We start from the raw sequence: 21,404 nt of genomic DNA, 5'->3' as shown, positions 1-21,404 counted from the left end.
TACTGTATGGTAAATACTTTCAGGATTGTTTGACTTGCCACGTTCCGTATCCTAATTTCTAATCGATCAAGGAGAATATGTCCTGAACGATAAAAGTGAAAATCGTAAATATCAAACTTGACATCAATTTCATTATCAGTAACAAGATATTTCAATTCTAAAAGCATTCGCAGAGAAGTTCATTAGTTTGTGTATGGAAACGACATAGAGTGCCATGTTTCAATATATTAAGGACCATAACTCCTGAACAGTGAAATAAAGAACTTGACTTTGCTTCATTTTGTCATCTGTAACCACATGTTAAAATTTTGAAAAGGATTGGTTGAATGGTGTATAAAATATTGCACGGAAAGTGTTGACGGCGCTCCAACATCAGTACAAATATAATGCAATCAGAATAAGTAAAAGAAATTACAGACTGCACAAAAAAAACATAAGTGTGACCATGTGCTCCAGGAGGGGTATTATCTCCTCCAATCTGTGACTAACCTGAAAAAGTCATGCATGTAAAATTCTCTAAAAAGAACCAAAGGTTTATTCAATTAAACTTGATTTACATGTGTATTGTAGTCATGTTTTACATAAAATTTAAATTGGTCTTATTCAATAATATCCAAAACGTCTTTAGGCAAAATAATAGGTGTACAGCTTATAAGATTAAAATTTCTTTTATTTCAGATGACTGAGAAAGGTCAAATACACACATGAAACTTACCCGTTAAAGGACCCTCATAGTAACCAATGGAGCATTTCAATATCTCTCAAATTTAGTTTCGTATATATTTGACTTTTTTGAGTTATTTCCGCAATGACTTCATTGCTTGATTCAGGAAAATGTTCCAACGACCAATGTAACTTTTTGATGGATTTATTAAAAGCTTATTGAGATTCTGAAAGGATGCTCCAAATATTTCTGATACTTTTTAGAGATTTGTAGGTTTACATATATATATATAAAATTGAGAATGGAAATGGGGAATATTTCAAAGAGACAACAGCTCGACCAAAGAGCAAACAACAGCCGAAGGCCACCAATGGGTCTTCAATGCAGCGAGAAAATCCCGCTACCGGAATTGGTCCTCAGCTGGCCCCTAAATAAAATTGTGTACTAGTTCAGTGAAAATGGACGTCACACCAAACATAAATATGTTAAGCATAACTGGACTTATGTGCCTATAACAAATTCCATGTTAATTTTGTATGTGCCTTAAGATTTGTGGAAGCAAACAAAAAACCGGTGGGAATGATCAAATGTTTGATTTAATTATTTGTTTTCTTTAATAAAAAAATATTGGAGCAACTGAAATGCCAAAGTGTTATGCATGGTTTACATTAAAGACGGAGAAGATATATCTTCTTTAACATACGTCCAGTTAATAATATTATCTAAATCCCGAATTCTTCTAAATTAAAGGCTACTATTGAAAGTATAACATAATGTGCATACAACAACTCATCAAGCATGTCTGCATGATAACATTAAAGATATGATGTTTATTTAAAACTACCCCTACATGTAATTTATTATCGTATATGTAATGTAATTATGTAGTAAAATATTAAATAATTCACATTACTAACATAAATGTTTAAACGCTAAATTGTTTGTCGAAATTAATCAATATTGGGTTATTTAGGTACTTTATGTATATCTATATGTTTTTTTCCAATATAGTTTTCATTTACTAGGACTAAGTCATAACCTCTTCTGGTGGAATATTAGTCTCGAGGTATCAACAACTCAGTAGTCAGTGCTTAAGTACTGACATCATTAATAGCAACTTTTCTAAAAAGTTCCGTTGATTACCTTAAGAAATCAGTAAGAAACTAAAGGTTTCAACTCCCTCAGGCAAAGTTGACCTTATATGAATTTGGCTATTTCGAAGGTCCGTTTTGATCATATAAATAATAACGTGTGTAGGTTTTGTACATCTTTAGCTTTATCTTTAGCTTTCAACTATTTGGATTTGAGCGTTCATGAAAATCGCTTCAGACGCACGAATTAAACAATGTTCTTTTCATTTGAACATTTAACTTACGTCCATTTAGTAATCTTGTTTAGGTATTGAATGCTCATAAATCAAAGGCTAACTTTAAGCATATGTATATCATGTGCATGCAACAAATCATCAATCATGTCTGATAAATAACGTTAAAAGTTTGATGTATATTCAAAACTACCCCAACATGTATTTATAGTCATATATCTAATGTTAGTATGTATTAAATCGTTAAAATTATTAACATAAAAGTTTAAACGCTAAATTGATTGTCGAAATTATTCTCTGTTAGGATCTTTAGGTACTTCATGTATTTCTTTTACCAATCCTTCAAAATGTTCATGTTCTTCCAAAAAAGAATCATTGTTTGAACGATTGCTGATATGATGCACATAAGTAGTAATGTAATGTGAAGATGAGAGCAGATTTTGTTGAAGTTATTGTAAAATTGATTTGTGACTTTTTTATTTATTATTTTTCTGTCTTGCTCCATTGATATCCTATGTTTGCCTGTTGTAATTGTCATCTAGATTACGACGTTTCTCTTCTTCCACTAATTGTTCGTATCACTATGGGCTACCAGGGTATAATGAAGCTAAAACTAAGTTTTCGTGATGAATCTTCAGAAACAAGTATCACAACAGACTACCTTGGTAGTATAATGATGCTAAAACTAAGTTATCGTGATATTTCCACCGAAACAAGTATCACTATAGACTACTTTAGTTTAATGATGCATAAACTAAGTTGTCGTGATGTATCTACAGAAACAAGGATCAGTAAAGACTACCCTGGTTTAAATATAGTCTTAACATTGGCTACACTTAATCAGTATTTAAGACATAGTGTGCACGCATTGTAATACATGGTCATATTTCTTTTGAGTGCAAACCATTTTTAAAATACTGCTTTTGATTCAAAAGTTTTCTAGAATAAAAGTAAAATTTCTATATAGGCCAAATATTTCTTTAATTCATTATCATACTTAATGTTATACCGGTAGTATATTTTACTTTTGTTATAGTTGATTTGATCTGATTAATTGGTCAAACAACATCAGATATAGCTTACACTGACGATAACTTGAAAAGAAGGTGTAACCGAGAAACAATCTGCTAGATCTAATAACCGTTAGTAGATGCATGTTCACATCTCTTCTCCTGACGTTTACAAGAAAACAATACTCAGTAGTTTTTATTCTTATAATCCCATTTAAAACGGAAAGTAAATTCATGTAGATTATGAATATTTTTTTTCTTTCGAACTCCCCTCCCCCCGGTAAATTGATCCATCGTCACAAAAGCCTTTGTCTATTTAGTAAAAATGGTATTCGCTATTCTACTTTCTGGAAGACAAATTTGATACATCATTCTAAATTAAAATATAAAATTCAGATTTTGCACCTCATGATCTTATCACTAACTTATGTAACTATATTACATGATCTTATCACTAACTTATGTAACTATACTACATGAAATTTCCATTTGAATTATAACACAAAACCAGTCAAAACAAATTGTGACATTAAATATTAAAATATATTTATTGACGATACATACAATACTTCTGATGTATTTTCCTTTTCACACTTCAATCAAAACAATTTCTTTATTTCATTATTCTTATTTTTAATCAAAAGTATTTCTCACATGCAGGCTCATAAACCATTTCACATACGTTTGAAAACCATTTAATATTTGCATACACTTTATAATCGTTCTTCAAATAACTTAATCACTTCGATTGCATCTACGGGGTCTGATGACGTTATAAAGTTTTAATGTTGTTATAATAACTGCATTTTTGACAGTTTGAACTTAGCAATAAGAATGACGCAGCAAATCAGCGATGCTGAAACATTACCGAATGTAGAGATTAATATAAAGTCTCGTGACCTGTAGGTCCCACTTTTTAAATACAGCTGCTTCACAAAGTACGCCTCTTTTGGGGAGATATATAATATTCATAGATATTTTGTTTTTTTTACCTACTGGTTCCCGGATATGATCTCAGAAAAAATATATAGAAACATACTATAAGTTGGAATAAACCGCATATCCAATATCCACGTTTACATAAGACCAATGAGAAGATATCGTATTTAGTAAACCTAATAGGGAATAGTAAATAAAGGTACATTCTAAATAGTTTTCATTATTTGTTGATTTATTCTTTCTTACATAAGATGGCTGCCAGTTATTCAATACCTGATGTCCTCAGATTATAGCCCTTAATGTAAATGATAAATATTCCAAGTTTTATTACATTTGGTAAAGTAATTAATTTTTATTAATTTTGTTTATTTTATTATTAATTTTCTCGTGGCCATTTTAAAATGGCCGCCAATAGCAGCCATTTTGATTTCAGAAATGGGTTCATAGCTAAAAATGTTAACTATGACCCAAACTAAAACTATGCAAAGTTTGGTGCTTTTACCACCATCTGAACAAATGTTTCACAAATCGACTGGACTACACAGGATATCTGTTTCGGAAAGCGCTCCATGAACAAAATGATTTTATCAAAGCAAATGAAATTGTGTTGTTGTTCTGGATTCTGGATTCCTTTGTATAGGATCAATCAAATTAGTACATGCAGACTCTGAATAAAACAGTAAAGAATGTGACAAATCTTAAAATAAAAACTTAACTTTATGTATAAACAACATTACAAAACTTTTTGTCATAAATATTCATTTATAAATCATACTCACATAACAAGATTTAAAAATCACTGTAATAATTGCATATGAATAGATACAATATACATGGTAAATAAGTTAGATATCACAAATATGTGATATACAAATAAATATAACATCATGATATTCAAAACAAATGTCTGATTAGAAGCCAATTCATGAAAGAAACAATGGATAATCATAGGATTGAACTGACCCAGTTGTGTTATAAAATGTCTGAAGCGTTATTTTAATATACTAGTAGGATTTTTTTAAACACCATAGTGATTTTTTTCCATACAGTTTTCTATACAGGGAATAACATTTCGTGCCTCCTGAAACAATGTGTGCACACATATTTTGCATGTTTCGTCAGATAAAAAGTGCCAAGCGTATAAACCATTTCATTCGTAAGGAAAGCAGATGTACAGCCACAAATGTTTTTATTACAAAGAATGCGATAACACAAAGCACTACAACAGTACCAGTAACTGTTCCAGCTATTTTAGCTGTATATTTATCAAAAGAATAACTTTTTCAAAGGATGAAAACGTATGATATGTAAAGAATCACCAATTTTTAAGAATTTGCTATTGTCTTACTGACATAATCTATGTATAATTTCTTTTTTTTTTGTATTTTTGATTAGGTAAAAACAGACTGAGAGCCAAATCGAACCTTTCAAACAATTTGTTTCATAACTAAAATCCATCAACTCGTTGTTTGACTAATATGGTGGTCAATTTAATTACTGAACGCGTTTAATTTTTGTGTAAGAAGAAATGCATATTTAACTGTTTTCAGAAATTAAACATATGTTTTGTTTCCATATAAAAGATTTAATAATCTCGAATGGATAAAATTTTCAAGAAAATACAATGTTGACATATTAATAATCAGATTATTGTTTTATGGTAATTATATAGTAAATCAATAGATTTTGTTACTTGTAAATGAAGTATAGAACATGCGAAAGGGAGGCAGAAAACGCATAACTAAAAAAACAAAAGTAGTTCTATAAAATATATTTTAACTGCAGAATTGTCTTCCCATATAAAAATAAGGAGATATGGTAGGATAGCCAATGAGACAACTATCCACCAAACTTCAAATGAAATAGATGTAAGCAATTATAGGCAACCGTACGGCCTTCAACAATGAGAAAAACCCATATAGTCGGCTATAAAATGCCCCGACATGAAAAATATGAAACAATTCAATTTACAGACAAATGCTAGTAAATAAATAATGTATAGTAAAATTAACGTTCTGACCTAATACACACTAGACATCTTTGCATCGGAATTAAACACATTTATTCTAAAATCAGTTGTTGGCATGACACGGGTTATGTTTTTCTCATATATTTTATGACGGTATAATACTAAACCCCTAACAGGAGGGATTGTGCCTGATATTCATATGATGAAGACATAATCTTTCAATCAGTTTAATTGAGGTCTGGAGCTGGAATGTCAGTAACTGCTAGTAGTCTGTTGTTATTTATGTATTATTGTCATTTTGTTTATTTTCTTTTGTTTCCTATTCTGACATCGGACTCGGACTTCTCTTATACTGAGTTTTACTGTGCGTACTGTTGTGAGTTTGCTTTTTTCTACATTGGCTAGAGGTATAGGGGGAGGGTTGAGTTCTCAAGAAACATGTTTAACCCCGCCGCATTTTTGCGCCTGTCCCAAATCAGGATCCTCTGGCCTTTGTTAGTATTGTATCATTTTTAATTTTAGTTTCCTGTGTATAATTTGGAGTTCAGGATGACGTCCATTATCACTGAACTAGTATACATATTTGTTTAGGGGCCAGCTGAAGGACGCCTCCGGGTGCGGGAGTTTCTCGCTGCATTAAAGACCCATTGGTGGCCTTCGGCTGTTGTCTGCTCTATGGTCGGGTTATTGTCTTTTTGACACATTCCCCATTTCTATTCTCAATTTGATATATCAATAGGTAAACATGGCAAAAGCGAAGCAATTATAATTGACTTATCGAATTTCGAACGATTCAGTAACAAATACCAGTCAATAACAAAATAAGAGTTACGTTAGTTCGGAAGGGAGAAAATGATACCTTCACGTCTAGTTGGAATGGAATATAAATTCGATATATCGTGAAGAGTGAATACCACGCGCTCTGCACATAACAAAAACCCATTTAAGGGTCCGTGAAAATTATAGAAAAGCGGATGCACAAATTCATAAGATGTTGTTCCTTTCATTTCTAACACTGAGCAGATACCGCTATTTGAGAAAAAACGGAAATGATTCTAAGAGCTCATTTTTTTCAGTGGTAAAGAGGATATAAGATTTATATTTCACATTGACATACAGGTGATTGTATGTTTATTTCAAATAATAAATATATATAAGGATATAATAAAAGGAGTTCTGAAAGAAACGACAAAACAAAATTGATCAGTACCTATAACAAAATCATTGTCTTCTGTTTTCTGTGTCCTTCTGAAAAGCTCTCAATGTTAAATACTAAGCAGCAACCCACCAATCCCCCCACCGCTTAGCACGCCAATCTTAAAAAAAGGCAAAAACAAAATAAAAAAAACAAAACAAAAACCAACAAAAAAAAAAAAAAAAAAAAACGAATTACACATTACCATTGACTGGAGTCATGTTGTAAACCATTTTTGCATGTACATACACACCCTCTATATAATCTCTCTCTCTATATATATGTATAATCTCTCTCTCTCTCTATATATATATATATATATAAATATAATCTCTCTCTCTCTCTCTCTCTCTCACTCCTGGATAATTTAAAGGTATATGATAAACCTACATTAGCAGCAACTTCTCTTAATAAATGGACTGATAATATTGTTTTTCTTATAATATCTGTGATTGTTGAACGGCCGGATCATTTTAGGAAAAATACAAGTATTATCAACCCTTTTTTCTATGAGGAAAGAATATTTTCAACGTCAGTAAAATGTTTAAACTGTTGACACAGAGTCTTGCCTGATATAGGTTTCACAGAAAGTTGTTTGATCAGTTTGCAAAACATTCAAATCTGATTTTCTTTGCCTCGTGCCGATCTTTTAAATTCAGCCTATGGCAAATGATTTTTACAGTTTGTTTTTATGCTGTGCTGTAACACAACTGTCGCAGGTTAGGGTTGAGGTGAGCGTGTTAAACCACGCCACATTCTTTATGTGCATGTCCAAAGTCAGTAGCCTGTTATACAGAGGGTTTCGTTGTTTCATGTTTTTTTCATTGTTTGATGAACCATTTATGAAGGGCAAAATCCAAATAATCGCCATGCCAAGCAGAATAACTAATGCTAATAAAACTGCATTCCGATCAACACTGATATACCATTAGTCACTTAGTTTCACCTTCAACTGACATTATCACAAGCTTATGCTGCTGCAGCAAAAACACTACGCACAAGCCTGCTTCCTTTATGTCTTGACAGGTCAGACAAAATGTTCTGAATTTAAAAAAAAGTATTTTCCCGTTTTAAGGATGAATTTAAACCATAAGCAGGTGAAGTTGGTATATTGCTACTAAGGTGGGGGGAATTGATAATTTCAAAATTAAAATCGTCTCGTTTGTCATAGATTCTGGTACTGAGATGACCGCTTATGTCAAATTCGAGGTATAAGTCTAAAAATGAGACAGAGGAGACCGTGTCTGTTGTTTCTGTAATTTCTAGTTCTTGAGGATATATAAATGGAACCCAATCACTAAAATTTTGGATTGTTAATGGAAAGAACATCATCATTATATCTGAATGTGAAATTAAATGATCTGGCTTCTTTGATCTTCTTGTTTTTGGCAAGTGTCTGAAGGTTTTCAATTTTTCAATTTCACATGGGGAATGATGGTATACAGGTTTGAAAAATTAAAAGTTTTGATAGAACTAATTTCAGAGAAAGATCGATATTCAAAATTATCCAGGAGTTTTTTAGAATCCACATATGATTTATACCACTACGCGAGTAAAAAGTTTCACAGTATTTCTGAAGTCTCTCTTTCACTGCGGACATAATCTTTGTCAATTTAATTGACAATTCTTTAGTCGAACATGCTGATGTGCCGGCAATGTACCGTTGTTTGTACGGAATTTTGTGAATTTTAGGTATTCAATACAAACAAGGTAAGTCCTCCGATTTGCTGTTCAATTTAATGTTCATTGAAGCCATGAAGGACTTATGATTCTCCAAAATCTCATCCTTGTCAAATGATATGTTTGTGTATGTGGGATTACCTGAGTGCTCATTTATTCCTAATTCTTTTACAAGACACTCGTAGTAGTACGATTTACATATAAAGACAATATTATCTGAAGCTTTGTCCGCAGGAACAACAACATACTTATCGTGAAGAGATGATAGACATTTCACAGCTTCTTTGTCTCTGAAAACGGACTTTGGTCGACATTCACACAGATTTTCAACTTATGAATGCGAAGTTTTTTCAGAGACCTGATTGTGTTGACCCATTCTGACAAAGTGTCCAGTTCAACTTCTTTTCGTTTAGCCCATGCTCTAGCGTAGTCCTCAATGGAATTCATTATTATTTTGAAGTTATGGTTCCAATTGATGTGCTGGGGTTCTCTAAACTAAGGACCATGAGATATCACCTTTCGGAGATATTCATGTTAAATTATGTTTAGATCCCCAGTAATAACATGGCCAGAGGGGCTGTAAATAAAAGGCGAGTGGGAACAGTCACATGTCATAGGGTTTTTTAGGTACTGTTCTAAATCAAGATCCTGCACAGATAGCTTATGGTTAAATACTTTAGGTGCAATGATTTTGGTGTAACTGTAGGATACATTAGAAACAGACTGATTTTGAAAATAAAGTGGAATTTTAAATGTTACCTCCTTGTGATGTAGAACGTTGCTTATGTTGATTGCATCAATTCCTTAATTGGTAAACTGAACAGGAAGGAATTTCCTCTTTTCCTCATGTAAAGGTTCTGATCTCATTGGTTTAAAAAGACGGAAAAGAGCTACATCACAAATTATACTGACCAGTCTGTATATTAGAGAACATGTATTTATGCATCCTTTGTGAAGTGCATAATATTTCAAACATTTTCGAAAATTAACTGTTAGTGAAAAAAGAATAGTTCTAACGTAATATAACACTAGCGGTTGATGAATATGTGAAAGAAGGTCATCAAAGCTCCGAAAGGGCGATCTAGATTTTGAAGACTTTTTAACGTTAGGGCGATGGTAATGTTTTTGCCCATGACTACGTTTGTGTCTTAAAGTAGTATTAAATAAACTCATTACATTTAGATCACTGCAGGCTGGACTTGACAAATTTCCTACTCCTTTGATGTTATCATTGCAACCATATGGCATTGCAGTAGCTAGTTTCCTTATCCAGAAATTCTCTCTATCCTTCCGGAAAGGAGTACTTTTGATATTGGAGTGGTAATAAATTTTCTCGATGATGCGACCTTTCATAGATAAAGAAGGATCATGGTCCGGTTGATTAAAATGGTTGTAAAGAACCCTGAATTGTGGATCTTTATTATCAGACCGGCGTTGATTCATCCTTTTACGCAAAGTGTGTCGAGTTTCACCAACATAAAGTAGTCAACATAAAGTACATTCAATTCCGTAAACGACATTGTCCGTGGAACAGTCCAGAGGCTCAAAAGATTTAGCATAATAAATTTTTTCCTGTTGAGTAAGTAGCCTACAGTTTGAACATCATACTTCAAAGGAATGGATTACGTTAAATTCTTAGTTGCCCTGGGGTAGAACTAGTGGTGAATGACCTAATTTTGAAAGAAAACATAACATATCGATATAAATGACGTCAACATTTGATAGGTTCCGTAGTTCTTAGATCTTAAAACACCAGAATAGTCGTATTATTTGTAATTTTACAGATTGTGTTCTATTTTCCATTGTAAAATGTTGACTGAATGATAATTATTATTCGCATTGCGGGTGATGCAGGCATAACAGGAGACAATAACCCTGACAACTAACTCGGTATCGGTCCTTTTTATGATTAAGATTACTTTTTGTTTGTTACCTAGATATGTCTTTTTTAGTCAATTAACGATATTTTAAAATCAGATAAGATAAGATAATCTTTTTAAGCAGAATAGAATGGTAAAATATATACAGTATTAATTATAATTAAAACTAAATAGATATAACTCATTTTCCATACTCTACAACAAATCACCCCTGAGAATTGTATAAACCAAATGATTTTCAAATATTTTCAACCGCTTTAACAAACTAAACATTGACTTTCTCATAACTTCCTTGAAGGACATAACTTCATTTAAGACTAACTCATTACTTGCACTACATCTATATTGATATTCAATTATTATTCTGAAAGCAATATTATAAATTACTGTCATTTTATTTAAAGAGGCAGACATACATTTAGATCATAAAGAATGACAATAGCTATTCATACAATAAGACTGAAAAAGATGAATCTTAACACCTGTAGAACATTTGTTAAATTTTAGCTTCACCCTTTAAACTTTCCTGCAACTAATTTGATATTGTCTCTGTATTGCACAATTATCATTTAAATCATTACAAAAATTTATCAAAGATATTCAAATTCATCAACAAATTGTTATCCAGTACCATATGAATACAATTTGGGCACATTATAAATCTTCATATACTTTGTTTTAAAAATCATACACATAGAGTTTTTGACAACTTAGCAAACATCTTTTTCATTAGCAAATCTTCAGAAATAGATAAAAGTATTCTCAACCCAGGATTATGGGATTAATATACACATACATGAATCATCTTCAAAACTTAAATTGTTCAAGGGTGTTTATCTAAATAATGACCAACAATAGTTTTTGCTAATCTGTTATTCAAGTCACTTAAATAAAAATTAACCAAGAAATTTTAAACTTCTGTTTCCTTCATTTATTTTTCGTTAAATATGGATTATTACACTGGTACAAGTGGATTCGCTGGTTTATACAATCGAGATGGTTGAATTATCAAATTCAAAGTCCGAGTTCAATCAGTCAGATGGATCAATCCGTCCGTTCCGTCCGATTAGTCAAACTGATATTTCTTCTTATACGTCTCACTGAAATATGACGTGAACCTCGGTAGGGATCCTCTAAAACGTGTAAATATATTGCGTATGTACTGATAGACGTCTCTGTTATACAGTGTTCCTACACGGTATTTAGGGCAGCCAAGCCTTGGAATACATTCGCCCTAGTCGTAGAAAATGTTACCAACTGTATGTGAGGTAGAGCTTTCGTGTTTTTTGTTGTTGCTGGAAACAAATAATTTTGTTAATTCTAGCATAATTATTAATTCCCGTCATAGTCTCTTTGTTATTTGCAGGCATCACTTTTACATTATTTGTACTACATTTGAAACACGCTGATCGCCCTAAAAATAGGACATATTACAATAAAATCACATGCACATTGTCAATGTACAATTTGTCCGCTTGTTTTTAAAACTGTGATTCCGAAATCGAATATGTATAGCATCAGCTTAATTGTCCCTTTCACCCTTAGAAAGGTTTCATTACAATTGGATTCAAACCATATCCATGACTCTAACCCTAACCTTGACCCTAACCTAACCCTAACCTAACCTAACCTAACCCTAACCATAGCCCTAACCCTTGGATTTTATAAAGTTTTTTCTTTATTTTATTTATTTGGCAATAATGTTTAAATTTTGTTTAAAATCATTTTATTCGTATGTTTCTCCGTCCGATATGTTCTCCCATTTATTTGTATTGTAGTCCTGTCATGTAATGTTGTCATTTTAATGTTATATTTAACATTGCCATAAAAGCGGGAGGTTTGGCTAGTAACAAAACCGGGTTCAACCCACCATGTTTTTCTTAAAATGTCCTGTACCAAGTCAGGAAAATGGCCATTGTTATATTAAAGTTCGTTTCTGTGTGTGTTACATTTTAATGGTGTGTTTCTGTTGTGTCGTAGTTATATTTGATGTGTTTCCCTCAGTTTTAGTTTGTAACCCGGATTTGTTTTTTTTCTTAATCGATTTATGATTTTCGAACAGTGGTATACTACTGTTGCCTTTATTATACATTTGAGTTGTACAATTTACAAGAAATAGAAAAATGAAGATTCTTAAAATAGTGTTACTGAATTGATACGATAACGTAATACCATCTGAACTGTGTGGGTATAAAAGTTATCATTAAATGAAACTTAAATTAATGAAAAGAAGATAAGAAATGGGTTGGGGTTATGGTTAGGTTAGAGTTAGGGTTAGGGTTTGGTTTAGGTTTAGGGTTAGGGTTAGGGTTAGAGTTAGTGTTGGGGTTAAGGTTATTGGGTTAGATGGGTGTAACGGTTAGGGTTAGGGTTAAGGTAAGGATTATGGTTTATATCAATCAAATCTTAGGTATTTAGTTTGAAATAAACATTATTCTCTATTCATCAGCTTTTATTGCACACCGATTCTTTTGTTTTTTTATAAACCATATTTTTTCATGAAAGAAATATTGGTTAACAATCGTTCTGACATAAAATATCTTTAGCCAACCCTGTCAAATAAGAAACCTTATTCAAAGCTCAAAATGAACATTTGGCAATTCATTTGTTATATATCATTTCATGATAATATTATTGCGGAAAGTCAGGCTTTAACCAACATCAATTGAAATCAATTTAGACTGAAAACCAGTTGATCGCCATAAAAAGAGCTGTATACAATAAATTTTGAAATGCCACTAGCTTATAGCATATCTTTTGGTAATCTTAAAACAAAAATTGACTAATGGAAGATGCAAGCGTCAGTTATATTTTGTTCCTTTCCCTCGGCTAATTATCATTGCAATTTAATGCAAACGATATGTCAATGGATGTCGTTGGTTGAAGTCTGTTATATTTGGGTTTCGTTTATTGTTTTGTATTACATCATGCCGTTGGTTTTTTGTTTCTAATGTTCTGTATTGTATTCCATTGTATTCCCAATTGTGACAGTTTAACATGTTGCATTGCCGGAGACGCTTACCCTGTCAAAGAACCCGGTCTCGCTCTTTTTGCAACATTTGGGTGGGTTAACAATGTTAACAACGCTCCATCCCCCACCCGCTCTACCTAGGACAATGGTGTAACAGTCAAACTATAAAAATAAGTTAAAAAATGTTGACTCATCAGTTTGATGCAAAACTCCCCTCCCCAAAAATAAAAACCAAACTAACTCATATTTACTGAAAACTATTTCCTAGCCAATAACAACAAATACAAAATTATGATTCCAATACAATGCATATAACTTTCTGAATGTTAAGTAGAGATCCTTTAAAACGTGTTAACATATTGCATATGTACTGATGTTTCTATTTTACAGTGTACTTACAATTGAGTATGGGAAGTCAAGCCTTGGATTACATTCGCCACTAGGTTGGTAATCTGATTGCCTGACAAATAATATTCTGAAATATTTACCGTCACATTTTTTATATCATTAATTCAGACGTCTTTTCGTAGATAACAGTTATCAACTGAATGCGAGGTAGAGCTTTAATGAAAAATTGTGTTTTAATGTTGATTGAAACATTTTAAGGGCTTTATATTGGGTTTTTTTTCTTTTTTTACCTTTTTATTTATTACCGTTTTTATCAATATGAGCCGGAATCTAAATAAACATAATTTTTATTACTTCTGAAACAAGCTGATAGACCTTAAAAAAAAGATATATTACAAGGAAACCACATGCACATAGTCCAATATACAATTTTTAGCTTATTCCCAAAATTGGGATTCACAAATCGAAGATATAGGGCATCGGATTATTTGTGTTCTTCAGCCATATGAAGGTTTTATTTCAATTTCATTCAAACCTTGTCTTCCTTCTTCTATTTACTTTTGTTTCTCATACTGATAACGTCTATGTTCACAAAATTAAGTTGGTCTTTAGCTATCATATCAGTTCAGTCACTTGATTAAGAGAATAATTTTTGATATTTTGAATTTCTTTTTAAATAAAATGTAATCATGACAAGGAAAATAGTACTTTTCTCGTAAAAAAATTAACAAGGAAAGAACTTGAACAAAGACAATCACAACATGAAAAGTTATATGACATATGAATAACAGGTGAAGGTGAATATAAGGCGATAGCAAACCATCAACAAAAGACTGTGTTTTTGTGGAATAAATAGATTAGGTTTTAAGAGCCTTCATGCATTGGAATAAATAAGCTTGGTAATTTGATTGTTAGAAAAATATCTGTTTTTTACCCAAATGTTGCAAAACACCAGTCCTACCTCCATGACAAATATGTTGTTGTTCCCGCAGATAAATTCTCAAATAAATTACATTTCAACAACTGCTTGATAAATGAATTAGGTATTGACAATTCACTTGGAAACTCAACATATCCAGGATGTCCTCCTTGGTAAGTGTCGTGGGGGTATATGTTGAGTTTCCAAGTGAATTAGGTATTGACAATTCACTTGGAAACTCAACATATACCCCCACGACACTTACCAAGGAGGACATCCTGGATAATCATAATGTCTGTTCTATGTTCCTGTGGAATTTCAAACAAAGATGAAAAACTGGATCTTCCTTTACTGTATTAAAAACCTAAATTACACAAGAGTTCGGTATTTGTGTTATTTTACTTTTTACAAACAACGTTACATTGCTGGATCTTCCAAGAGCTCCACGAAACCCATTTCTCAATTAGTAACATCAATTACATCAGTAATCAAAGCTTGGCTTCAAAGTTATGAAGAAGCTACTATTCTAGAGGACGCATGAATCATATGATGGTACTAAAACATTCCAAAGTTCTGTTAGAGTACATACAACATGTTTTGTACAATCTAAGACACTTTCATCTTGCAATAGTATTAAACATTTGATTGTTTTACCCTTACACAAGTATTTTCTATTCCAAAATTGAAGATAAATTAAAAGAGTTAATCCTGCTTTGTTTGATAAAATTAATTTGTAAAACAACTCTGATTATAAAAAATTATATGAAACTTGCATCTTAAAGATGCTACGTTTGAAACACGTGTTTTTCAACAAACAATCTGCATTTTTAGGGAAACCATCTGTTCTGCTCGTCTTGCCGATTTGTTCCTTTAATCATATTAAGGTTACTTCATACAGGAGGTTTTAACGAAATAATGAAAACAAGCTAGCACTATCCTTAACTTCTCGTTCCCTATATAGATGATGTCCCCTTTCACTTAAAAAAATTAAAGTTTGGTGACTATGTTGAATGCAATCCCATCGAACTTGAAATATACATCATATACGGTTAAGTCTGCCTCATATCTTGACTTACAACTAGAAATTGAAAATGATGGTCGATTGCGAAAAAATCTTGACGACAAAAATGACATCCCTTTTGTGTCATTCGTCTCTTTTTTTTTACACTTTTCTCGTTGTTTTAAGATATTTGTTTTACTTATCGAAAATGCATAGCACCAGATTAGTATTGATATTTTGAAAAGTTTTATCTCAAACGAAGAGTCATGTATTATATACAAGTCCTGCTAACTTATATTTCTTATAAAAATACAGTTAGACCTCTTTTTATTCATGAATACCTATATTATATGTATATAAGGTTACTACTTTTATATATTGCAGGTCTGATACAAAACTTTATATAACAAAAACATTTATTCGTTTTCGTATAGAATGTGTTACACAGCGAATAAGTTGTTTTTAGTGTTGTAACATAAGATACTTGGAGAAGTAACACTGGTCTACAGATTGCACAGGAGTATCGAAAGTTAACTTTGTAAAATTAGAATATAGTTTTATTATGAGTTCGTGGCTCATAAAACCACCAGAATTGAAAAGTGTATCTTCAGTGTATATTGTTCACTATTAACAAAATATGCCTTATGGTATCCCAAAATAATAAATTTATAGCGTATGCTACCATTTTTATGATGAAAAGCATTGTGGATTATTTCTTTTAGACGGTTTTTCAATTTCACATGGGGAACGGTGGTATACAAAGTTGAAAAATCAAAAGTTTTGATAGAACTTATTTCAGGAAAAGACCGAGATTTAAAATTATCCAGAAGTTCTTTGGAGTTTTTAAGAATCCACATATGGTTAATACCACTACGCGAGTAAACAGTTTCATAGTATTTCTGAAGACCCACTTTCACTGAGGACAGAATTTCAGTCAATCTAATTGACAATTTTTTAGTGGAACATGCAGATGAGCCGGCAATGTACCGTTGTTTGTACGGAATTTTGTGAAGTTTAGGTATCCAATACAAACAAGGTAAGTCCTCCGATTTGTTGTTCAGTGCAATGTTCATTGAAGCTATGAAGGACTTATGATTCGCCAAAATATCATCCTTGTCAAATGATATGTTTTTGTATTGTGGAATTACCTGAGTGCTCATTTATTCCTAATTCTTTTATTTACAAGACACTCCTAGTAATACAGTTTGCATATAAAGACAATATTATTTGAAGCTTTGTCCGCAGGAACAACAACATACTTATCTTGAAGAGATGATAGACATTTCACAGCCTCTTTGTCTCTGAAAACGGACTTTGGTCGATCATACACACAGTTTTTCAACTTATGAATGCGACGTGCATTTACACAGTGAAGCGTAAAATTGTAGGTAACGGATAATTAAATTGCTAGTGAATTTTTGTGTGTTGAACAAGAAAGACGTTGGCATGTCCGTATCTTATGCAATTAATAATTTTAGGACATGATTTATATCTATGCAAAAAAGTATAGAAAAGATACTAAGGTCGTAATCGACCACTAACTAGTGCAATATTTATAAGTCGAAGAACAAAGCCAACAGCAAAAAAAAATTAAAAAAAACCCCATCAGATCCGTCCATAAAACATTATACAGAAACTAAGAATTCAGCACTGTAATATTTATCCCAGAATAAGTAAAATCTATGTCATCCAAATCTCAGTTTTTAAGGTGCGGAAAATAAATAAGTGTCTTCTATTCCGTCCGCAATTTTTGGGGAAGTAAAATCTAAATTTAGAACAATTGTTGAAACTGAAACTAGGCCTACAGAATGATGTATGATAAAAATAGAATATGTTATTTTTTCTTCATCAAATTCCAATTTCGAAGGGATAGCGAAATTTGTTTTCTTTTGTTGTGCTGTTGTATATCATTCAGAAGAGGTGAATACAATTTTAAAGTAAAATTTGTCTTCTCAAGTCTCAAGTGAAGATTATGATAAAACAGAGTATAAGAGTATAAGATGGGGTGAAGAAAATAATGTATACAATGTCGGAGCCTTTTATAGCCGACTATACGGTATTGATTTTTCTCATCGTTGAAGGCCGTATGGTTGCCCATAATAATTGCTTACCTCTATTTCATTTAAGGTAGCTGGGGTGTCTAAATGTTTGACGATATATTTTTCTTAAACTTCTGTGAAAGACTTCTGGGTCAATATAATTACAAATTTCAATATAAAAACTGGGATCACGGACCTTGTGTTTTCGTAATAATACATTGATATTAACGAAATGTGGGTTATTTTTTATTGTTTATATAGGGGAAGCTTAATTTTTCTTTATCGAGGAAACATTAAACGATAGAATTGGCTAATATTAGATAAGAAAATTGCTTTTCATTAATACTTCTGAAATATCAAATAAAAGTAAGGGTTCTTGAAAAAATCCCCCAAAATTTTAGATATGCTTTAGGACACTTAATTTTTTTGATAGCTCAATCTTTAAATTTCTCAACTTTTGGGTATTTTGTTGTATATTGAATGATACTTGGTAAAATATTTATACAACCAAAAAACTATTTTCAACATGAACAGAACGGACGCTCAGAAAAAGACACCCGATCTACATTAAACTGTGGCAGATAGTTGTCTCATTTTCAATCATACTACATCTCGGATTCTCCTGATTTTTATATCATATTAACACACAAGCAATTCATTTGCATTATATACAGGCACAATTCGTATGACACTACACTAGGTAAACTCGTATAGCATTACATTATGAACAGTCTCCTTGCATTACACTAGGTACATTCTAATACAATTACAGTTGGTACATTTTGTTTAGTATCATACTGGAAGGATACATTCTCATAACATCGCCCTTGATGCATTCTTATAGCATTGCATCAGTACATTTATAGCATTACTCCAGTACATTTATAGCATACCACTATACACGAAGATTTAGCATTACACTACAAACAACGCTATAGAATTACAATATACACAATGCTAAGGCATAACACTGGGAATGATCTGTGCTATGGGAAGTTATATCAAAAACTCCGATCTGTTTTATTTTTGCTGAAATTCATATGCGGGTTCTTCTTATGACCTTATTACAGCCATAAAAATTCGCAAGATAATATGCAGATGCAGTTTTCTTATTTTTTGGGAGTCGTGAATGTGGATATTTAACAAATAATGGTACAAGAAATTATTTCCGTTGTTACTGAAACTTCAGCAAACATTATATCATGCTTTGTCGTGTAGTTAAAGAAGAGAAATTTAAAGCGATCGAGACAGGACATTTTTTAAATAAAATTGCAGACTTTTGTCGCGTGCACGTGCGTGAACCTGACAAATAAAATGGGTTCTGTTCGCAATACCTCGAATAACGCCGGAAATGGCGAGGATGAAAAGATGCAGAAAATTATATTTACTTTTTTTTAAATACAAACATGCAGAAATAAGATTTTAAAAAAGACGTGTATACGCGATCCCAATATTATAAACGATTATTTAAATATGTTTAGAACCATTATGTCAACGCTGTGTTAACCAGGACAATTTCAAACTCCATATTTGATTCAAAAAAAGTTAACATGATTAAAGGATAAAACAGCATATAATCCATTGACAGTGAGGTATTCCTCTAAAGATATGAAAACAGTATATCTTGATTACATATATCAGTGGTTCATACAATAAACTGTCAGCAATGATTCGGCAACCACAACATTGAATGTTTACTAGCCATGCATTGCATACATCTTTTTAAATAGCGTTATATGATTATCTATTTTTCAATAACATGTTATAGTTCAAAATATTTTTTTATGGGGAGGGGCTCTGAGTGCAATAAGGACTTTAACATCACTGGGTGATAATAACTAAAAACATTGGCTTTAAGAAATTTATGAGATCCTGCAGTGAGCCATGTTTTATTAATATGTAAAATGAAAAAACAAGCTACATGCATGATAACTGCAATAGCCAACCTCAATGATATACACACCATACAACATGGACTACTCTTATTTCAATATAATCATTTTTTATACAAGTATGTATTTCAAAATTATTTAAACAAGTATGCTTTTTTTTAAGTTTAAAACTTACTCAAGGGGATTTACAAAACTATTACATTTCTGCAATAACGTTCTCTCATGATCAGTTTCAATTTCTTCCCCTCCTGACATGAGTTCATTGCTAAAATCATAAAAACCATGTTTAAATATTTATATATATATATATGCACACAATGATAACAGTGTACTGAGTTTAGTGCCAAAATAAATTTATTAACCATATCTATGGAGTGAAAACTTTCCAAAAACATTTTACATCATGATGAAAAGCAAAACATATTCAAACTGTTCATTAACATATTAGGGATATTCATTATGTACACACATGTACATGTACAAGGGAGGTAGTTAATATTTAAAATTGCACAATGTGTGCAAACAATATACTGTCATAAAGTAAATACCTATGTATCTCACATACACATTTAAATATCATAAAATTGAGAATGGAAATGGGGAATGCGTCAACGAGACAACAACCCGACCAAAGAGCAGACAACAGCCGAAGGCCAGCAAAGGGTCTTTAATAGACTGAGAAACTCCCGCACCCGAATGCGTGCTTAAGCTGGCCCCTAAACAAAATGGATACTAGTTCAGTGATAATGGATGTCATACTAAACTCCGAAATATACACAAGAAACTAAAATTAAAAATCATACAAGACTAACAAAGACCAGAGGCTCCTTTCTTGGGACAGGCGCAAAAATGCGGCGGGGTTAAACATGTTTTTGAGATCTCAATCATCCCCCTATACCTCTAGCCAATGTAGAAAAAAACAAACACACAACAATACGCACAGTAAAACTCAGTTCAAAAGAAGTCCGAGTCCGATATCAGAATAGGTAACAAAAGAAACTAAACAAAATGTCAATGATACATAAACTAACAAAGGACTACAAGCAGTTACTGACTTGCCAGCTCCAGACCTCAATTAAACTGATTGAAAGATTATGTCCTCATCATATGAATATCAAATACAATCCCTCCCGTAAGGGGTTTAATATTATACCATCATATAATATATGAGAAGAACATAACCCGTATCATGCCAACAACTGGTTTTAGAATAAATGTGTTTATTTCCGATGCAAATACCCTATAAGTGAATCAATATTAAAGCCAAAATATGCAATCTTTAATGAACTGACAACAGTATCGTAACTATATCCCTTGTTAAAAGGTCTGTTTAAAGGTTTTGTTAGCTTTTGAGGTGAATACCGACATTTTTGTGCTATGTAAAGAATATTACCATACAAAATTGGATGTGAAATACCTGAACGTATAAGATGTCTGCATTTTGAATTATTTTTACGAATGATGTCCTTGTACCGATGATAAAATTTAGTAAATGTTTTATCTAGTTTGTGATATCGAAAACCCTGGTGTAATCATTTTTCAGTAGTACACAAATTTCTCTCGCTAAAATCTAA

The sequence above is a fragment of the Mytilus californianus genome, unplaced genomic scaffold, assembly GCF_021869535.1.
Source record: "Mytilus californianus isolate M0D057914Y unplaced genomic scaffold, xbMytCali1.0.p SCAF_4, whole genome shotgun sequence".
NCBI lineage: Eukaryota > Metazoa > Mollusca > Bivalvia > Mytilida > Mytilidae > Mytilus > Mytilus californianus.
The sequence above is the reverse complement of the archived record's forward strand: the minus strand, read 5'-3'. Positions refer to the sequence as shown.